Source organism: Meriones unguiculatus (assembly GCF_030254825.1).
Source record: "Meriones unguiculatus strain TT.TT164.6M chromosome Y unlocalized genomic scaffold, Bangor_MerUng_6.1 ChrY_unordered_Scaffold_35, whole genome shotgun sequence".
Taxonomy (NCBI): Eukaryota; Metazoa; Chordata; class Mammalia; order Rodentia; family Muridae; genus Meriones; species Meriones unguiculatus.
In genome coordinates, this window is record NW_026843712.1 from 5,898,916 (window position 1) to 5,906,345 (window position 7,430).

Genomic DNA, 7,430 nt, shown 5'->3' on the forward strand with positions numbered 1-7,430 from the left:
TGTCATTTTATTTTGTCTTGAATTTCTTGGCTGGTCTGTGTCAGGAATTTTTTATATTTAACATTTTCTTTTAAAGATACTTTGATTTCTTCCATTTTATCTTCCACACCTGAGATTCTTTCTTCCATCTCTTGTAGTCTTTTTATATGCTTACCTCTGTAGTTCCTGTTTTCTTCCCTCAGTTTTTCTCTCCACAATTTCTTCTTAGTTTTTTCTTTAATTTCTCCAACAAAAATATGGAATACTACATGAATTTGCATGTCATTCTTAAGCAGGGGTCATGCTAATCTTCTCTGTATCATTCCAATTTTAATATATTTCTGCCTAAGTGATCACCACATATTTCTTTCAAATGATCATTAATAAAGTCACATGTACTTGACTTCTGAGTTTCACATTATCAGAGATTCATTATTAATTGTTAAATGCTCAGATATGTCCTCAGTGACTAATTTTCTGTAAAATACTCCCTGAACAAGGCAAATTTTTGGAAAAAAAAGTGTTTAATTGGGACATTGCTTGTATTTTTAAAGAGACCATTCATGATGTTAAGTCAGCATGCAGTCATCTTGTTGTAGTCCACCAAAACTGAGATCTTTTCATACTAAATCACAAGTAGCAGCCAGAAAGTAGACTGAAAGAGACAGAGAGAGAGAGCTAGAGAGACATATTCAGAAATAGAGAGTCGGAGGCCATCAGAAACAAAGATATAAAGTGACAGAGACCTAGAGACAGAGATACCATTCTGTCTGGTCACTTTCATTGGCATATCATGCTCAAAGCACACCCTCCTATAATATAAATCCAAAAGGAATTATGTTTTTTTTTAATATTTTTATTTTAATTTTTATTAGTTACACTTTATTCACTTTGTTTCCCCCATAAAACCCCGCATGCTGCCAAGCCCATCTTCTGCCCCCATCCTCCACACATGCCCTCCACAAGTCCACTGAAAGGGGAGGTCTTCCTCTCCTTCCTTCTGATCCTTGTCTATCAGATCTCATCAGGAGTGGCTGTATTTTCTTTTTCTGTGAACTGGTAAGGCAGGTCCCACATCAGGGTGAGATGATTAAAGAACAGCCCAATCAGCTCATTTCAGAAGCAGTCCCTGTTCCCATTATTATAGAATGCATATGGACACTGAACTGCAATGGGCTATATCTGTACCGGGGTTCTAGGTTTTCTACTTATATAGGACTTGGTTGGAATATGAGTTTCAGGAAAGACCCCTGTGCTCAGAATTTGGTTTTGTTGATCTCCTTGTGGAGCTCCTGGCCTCTCCAGATCTTACTATTTCCCACTTCTTTCATTAGATTCCATGCACTCTGCCCAGCAGTTGGCCATAAGTTTCAGCATCTGCATTGATAGTCTGCAGGGTAGAGCCTTTCAGAGGCAGTCTCTGTGGCAGGCTCCTAACCTGTTCCCTTTTTTTTTTTGCGAGTTCTGATGTCCGTCCTCTTTGCCTTTTGGGATGGGGATTGAGCATTTTAGCCAGACTCCTCCCTCTTGATTAGTTTTCTTTTCATGTACAGATTTTAGTAGATTTATACTATATTATATGTATATGAGTGAGTATATGCTGTGTGTGTCTTTCTGCTTCTGGGATATCTCACTCAGGATGATCCTTTCCAGTTCCCACCATTTAGCTGCAAATTTTATAACTTTCTTGTTTTTATTTTTTGGTTGTTGTTGTTTTTTTATTGTGAGTTATATTCCATTGTGTTGATGTACCACAATTTCTGTATCCATTTTCACTTGGGGAAGGGTATCAGGGTAGTTTCAAATGTCTGGCTATTACAAATAAAGCTGCTACAGATGTGGTTGGATAAATGTCCTTATTGTGTCCTTGAGCCTCTTTTGGATATATGCCTAGGAATGGTATAGCTCAATCTTGAGGAAGCATTATTCCTAGTTGTCTGAGTAAGTGCCATATTGATTTCCTGAGTGGTTGTACAAGTTTACATTCCACCAGCAGGGAGAAAGGTTCCATTTTCTCCACAATCTCTGTAGCATGTGCTGTCACTTGAGGTTTTGATCTTCGCCATTTTTTTTTTACCTTGCTTTGCCATTCTTGTAAGGTGTAATCTTACATAGTTGTAAGGTGAAATCTCAGGGATATTTTGATTTGCATTTTCCTGATGGCAAATGATGTTGCACATTTCTTTCAGTGTTTATTTGCCATTCGATATTCCTATATTGAGAATTCCCTGTTTAGCTCTGTTCCTCATTTTTTAATTGGATTCCTTGATTTGTTGCTTTTCAACTTCCTTAGTTCTTTATATATACTGGATATTAGCCTCTGTCACATACAGGGTTTATGAAGAGTCTCAATCTGTAGGTATTTGTTTCTTTTGTCCTTTGCTTTACAGAATCCTCCCATTTATTAACTGTTTCTCTTGACCCTATGCTGTTGCTGTTCTGTTCAGGAAGTTGTCTCCTGTGCCAATGAATTAAAGGCTCTTTCCCACTTTTTCTTCAAACCGATTTAATATATCTCTTTTTATGTTGAGGTCTTTCATCCACTTGGACTTCAGTTTTGTGGAGGTGATAATTATGGATCTATTTGCATTTTTCTACATGTAGATATCCAGTTACACCAGCACCATTTGTTGAAGATGCTATCTTTTTTTCATTGTATGATTTTGGAATCTTTGTCAAGCATCAGGTATCCATAAGTGTGTTTGTTTCTGCGTTGTTTGTTCAGTTCCATTGTTCTACCATTTTGTTTCTATGCCAATACCATGCAGTGTTTATTACAGTTGCTCTATAGTATAGCTTGCCATCAGGGATGGAGATACCTCCAGAAGATCTTTTACTGGTATGGAGTATTTTAGCAATTCTAGTTCTTTTTTTTTTTCTTTCTTTTTTCTTTTTCCTTATGAAGTTGAGATTTTTTTCTTTCAAGTTCTGTACAAAATTCTGTTGGTAATTTGATGGAAATTGCATTGAATATGTAGATTGCTTTTCATAAGATGGCCATTTTTCTCTTTTTGATTTATTTTATTTTATTTTTCTTTATTAATTATACTTTACTCACTTTGTATCCCCCCCATGGTTCCATTCCTCCTCCTGTCCCAATCTCTCCCTTTCTCTACCCTCTGAATGCATGCCCCTCCCCAAGTCCACTGATAGGGGAGGACTTCTTTTCCTTCCTTCTGATCCTAGTCAATTAGGTCTCATCAGGAGTGGTTGCCTTGTCTTCTTCTGTGCAGTGTAATGCTGTTTCCCCCTCCAGGTAGGTAATTAAAGAGCAGGCCAATCAGTTCATGTCAGAGACAGTCCCTCTTCCTATCACAATGGAACCCACTTGGATATTGAACTGCCATAGGCTACATCTGTGCAGGGATATTAGATTATCTTCATGCATGGGTGTTGGTTGGAATAGCAGTCTTAAGAAAAACCCTTGTGCTCAGATTTTGGTTGTGTTGCTCTCCTTATGGAGTTCCTGTCCTCTCCAGATCTCACTGTTTCCCACTTCTTTCCTATGATTCTCTGCACCTGGCCCAAAGGTTTCCCATAAGTCTCAGTATCTACAGGGCAGAGCTTTTCAGAGGTCCTCTGTGTCAGGCTCCTGACTGGTTCCCTCTTTTCTCCTTCTTCTGATGTCCAGACTCTATGCCTTTCTGAATAGGAATTGAGCATTTTAACAAGAGTCCTCCCTCTTGATTAGTTTCTTTAGGTGTACAGATTTTAGTAGGTTTATCCTATATTATATTTTATATGAGCGAGTATATACTGTGTGCATCCTTCTTCTTCTGGGATATCTCACTCAGGATGATCTTTTCCAGGTCCCACCATTTACCTGCAAATTTCATGATTTCCTTTTTTTTTCCTGAGTAATATTTCATTGTGTAGATTTACCAAAATTTGTGCATCCATTCCTCCACTGATGTGCATCTGGGCTATTTCCAGTTTCTGGCTATTATAAATAAGACTCTAGAAACACGGTTGAACAAATGTCTTTATTGTGTAGTTGCACCTCTTTTAGATATATGCCTAGGAGTGGTATTGCTGGATTTTGAGGAAGCGCTATTCCTAGTTTTCTGAGAAAGCACCAGATTGCTTTCCAGAGTGGTTGTACAAGATTACATTCCCACCAGCAGTGGAGGAGAGTTCCCCTTTCTCTACAACCTCTCCAGCATGTGTTGTCTCTTGAGTTTTTGATCTTAGCCATTCTGATAGATGTAAGGTAAAATATTAGGTTTGTTTTGATTTGCATTTCCCTGATGGCTAATGAGGTTGAGCATATCTTTGGGTGTTTTTCTGCCATTCAATATTTCTCTGCAGAGAATTCTCTGTTTAGCTCTGAACCCCATTTTTTTAAATTGATTACTTGATTTTTTGCTGTTTAACTTCTTTAGTTCTTTATATATACTACATATTAGTTCTCTGTCAGATATAGGGTTGTGAAGATATTTTCCCAATCTGTAGACTGTCAATTTGTTCTGAGGACAGTATCCTTTGCTTTACAGAAGCTTTTCAGTTTCTTGAGGTCCCATTTATTGATTGTTGATCTTAGAGCCTGTGTTGTTGGTGTTCTATTCAGGAAGTTGTCTCCTGTGCCAATGAGTTCAAGGGTATTCCCCACTTTTGAACCTAACCAAGAAAGTCAAATACTTGCATGAAAAAAATTCCAGTCTCTGAAGAAAGAATTAGAAAGAAGAAGATATAAGAAGATGAAAATATCTCCCATGCTCATGACTTGACAGAATTAACATAGTAAAAATGGCCCTCTTACAAAAAGCAATTTACAGATTCCATGCAATTGTCATCAAATTGTCAACAGAGTTCTTTACAGATTGTTGGTATAATGTTCTTTTAAAATGTATATGCCTTACCCTTGTTAATTCAAATGCTGATTTCCCCACCACCAACTCTCTGGTTTCAATCTGGATATTGCATTGTGATACTCACTATAAGCATCCTGTCTCAACTCTTGTGTAAACAGGACACAAATAAAGCAACTAGATACAATGTTGTGCAATGGGAGGAGCCACAGGACAGGAAAGAGGGGAGGAGCTAGAGAACAGGAAGGGGAGAGAAGGAGGAGGAGCTCGAGGAGAGGAGAGGAGAGCAAGAGGAGAGCAGAGCTGGAAGAGAGAGCTTGGAGGACTTGGAGCATGAACCAGACCTAAGATTTCACCAAAAGCAAGTATAATGTGGGAAATCTGTTAGGAAACTGAGGGCTTGGAGGGTTAGGAGGGAGTAAATATTGCCCAGCATTGTGTTCTAGGTTAACTAAAAACCCATTCTTTGTGTGGTGATTTGGTTTTACAGCTGCTGAGGATTAACAGCAGCGTTATCAGAAGTTAAACCCATAGTTAATTTTAAAATCCATTTACAACAACAGATCTTGAAAGAAAAATTCTCACCTTCATATGGAACAACAAGAAACCCAGAATTGCTAAAATAATTCTCTACAGTAAAACATCTTCAGAAGGTATCTCCATCCCTGATCTCAAGCTGCGCTATCGAGCAACAATACTAAAAACTGCATGGAAGGGGCATAGAAACAGACTGGTGGATCAATGGAATCGAATAGAAGACCCTGACATAAATCCACACACTTATGGACACCTGATTTTTGACAAAGATGCCAAATCCATTCAATGAAAAAAAAGACAGCATCTTCAACAAATGGTGCTTGTCTAACTGGAAGTCTACATGTAGAAAAATGCAAATAGATCCATACTTATCACCCTGTACAAAAGTAAAGATCAAAGACCTCAACATAAAACTAGACACACTAAACCACTTAGATGGCCAATTTTTAATGTTAAGCCTGCCAAGCCATAAGCATGAGAGTGTTTCCATCTTCTGTCACCTTCTTCTAATTCTTTCTTCAGAGACTTGAATTTTTTTTTATACAAGTCTTTGGCTTTCTTGGTTATGGTCATACCTAGGTCTTTGACTGAATACAAGAACACATTAAAGATATCATCCACTGTGACCAGTTGGCTTCATCTCAGGTATGCAAGGGTGGTTCAATATATGAAATTCCATCAATGTGATCCACCAAATTAACAAACTTAAAAAAAATCTGGTAATCTTCTTAGATACTGAAAAAGCATTTGACAAAATCCAACCTCCATTTATATTTAAAATATTGGAGATATTAGGGATATAAAGCATATAGCCAACATCAAACTAAACAGAGAGAAATTCCAAGTAATCCCACTGAAATCATGGACAAGGCAAGGCTGCATACTCTCTCCATATCCTTTCAACATAGTTCTGGAAGTCCTTGCTCAAGCAATAAAATAATTGCAGATAATCAAGTGGGTAGAAATGTGAAATGAAGAAATCAAAATATAACTATTGGCAAATGATATCATAATTTACATGAGTGACCCCTTAAAATTCTACATGGGAATTTCTAAAGCTCATAAACACCTTTGGCACAATGACTGGATACAAAATTAACGCAAAAAAAGAAATAGTAGCCCTCCTGTATACAAAAGATAAAAGAGCTGAAAAAGAAATTGAGGAAACAAAAGATAATATATTATCTAACAAAGTCAAACTCCTAACCATTCCCAGACATTTCCTCACTGGGGAAATGTAAATAGATGAGCTTCAAGGGTATTTGAAATTGAAAACATCCTGAAGTAGCAGTAGATGGGTGGATTCCTATGCAAAAAGAATAGAATTATCCTGATAGTTTGTCATTCAATACAATGATTAAAGTCCCAACAACTTCCAAGGACTAAAGAACAGGACTGACAATATTTTGGGAAAAAATTTGGAATATTTTCATAATGGAGTATTATTCATCTAATAAAATGACATTATGCTATTTTCAGGGAAATTGTTGGAACAAGAAAAATCGTTCTTGGTGAAGTTACTAACATTCAAAAAGACACATATGGTATGTATCACTTATTAGGAGGTCTCCTAACATTGTGGGAAAAAGTTCTTAAAGGCAATAGTTATTCCATCCTAAACCTCCAAGACCTCATCGATTCCTACCATTCATATTTCACTCATTATATGTGCTTTTAGTCAAATCTTAGGTACCTTCCATCTCTCCATGTGGTTCCAAGACCTCTCCTCCTGACCTTCCACCTCTCCTCTCCTGCTTCCTTCCTATTCCTGCTAATATAGACCAAGATATCTCACTCTGTCCTCTACATTGCTCAGCATTGTAGCTGATTTTTTTATTGAAAATACGGAGAACAAATGGTGGCATGTTTACACAACCTTGAGACAGGTGATACATAGAATAAGCTTTACAGTTATATTTATTTCTGGGAGACAGAAATCAGCATTTGAATGAACAAGGGTAAATTATCTAGATTACAAAATAACATTTGTATAAACAATTTACATATATATATATATATATATATATATATATACAGTGCTGTGCTGACATGCTGAAAGAGGGCACCAGATCTCATTATATATGGTTGTGACCTACCATGGGGTTA

At 37.1% G+C, this 7,430-nt stretch overlaps 1 non-coding gene across 1 annotated transcript; it reads right to left on the minus strand.

The window, feature by feature from the left end:
- Positions 1 to 230: 230 nt before the first annotated feature.
- LOC132651922 (U6 spliceosomal RNA) lies at positions 231 to 333 on the minus strand. Its single transcript, XR_009589448.1, has one exon. It is a non-coding gene; the product is annotated as a U6 spliceosomal RNA (small nuclear RNA).
- Positions 334 to 7,430: the final 7,097 nt, after the last annotated feature.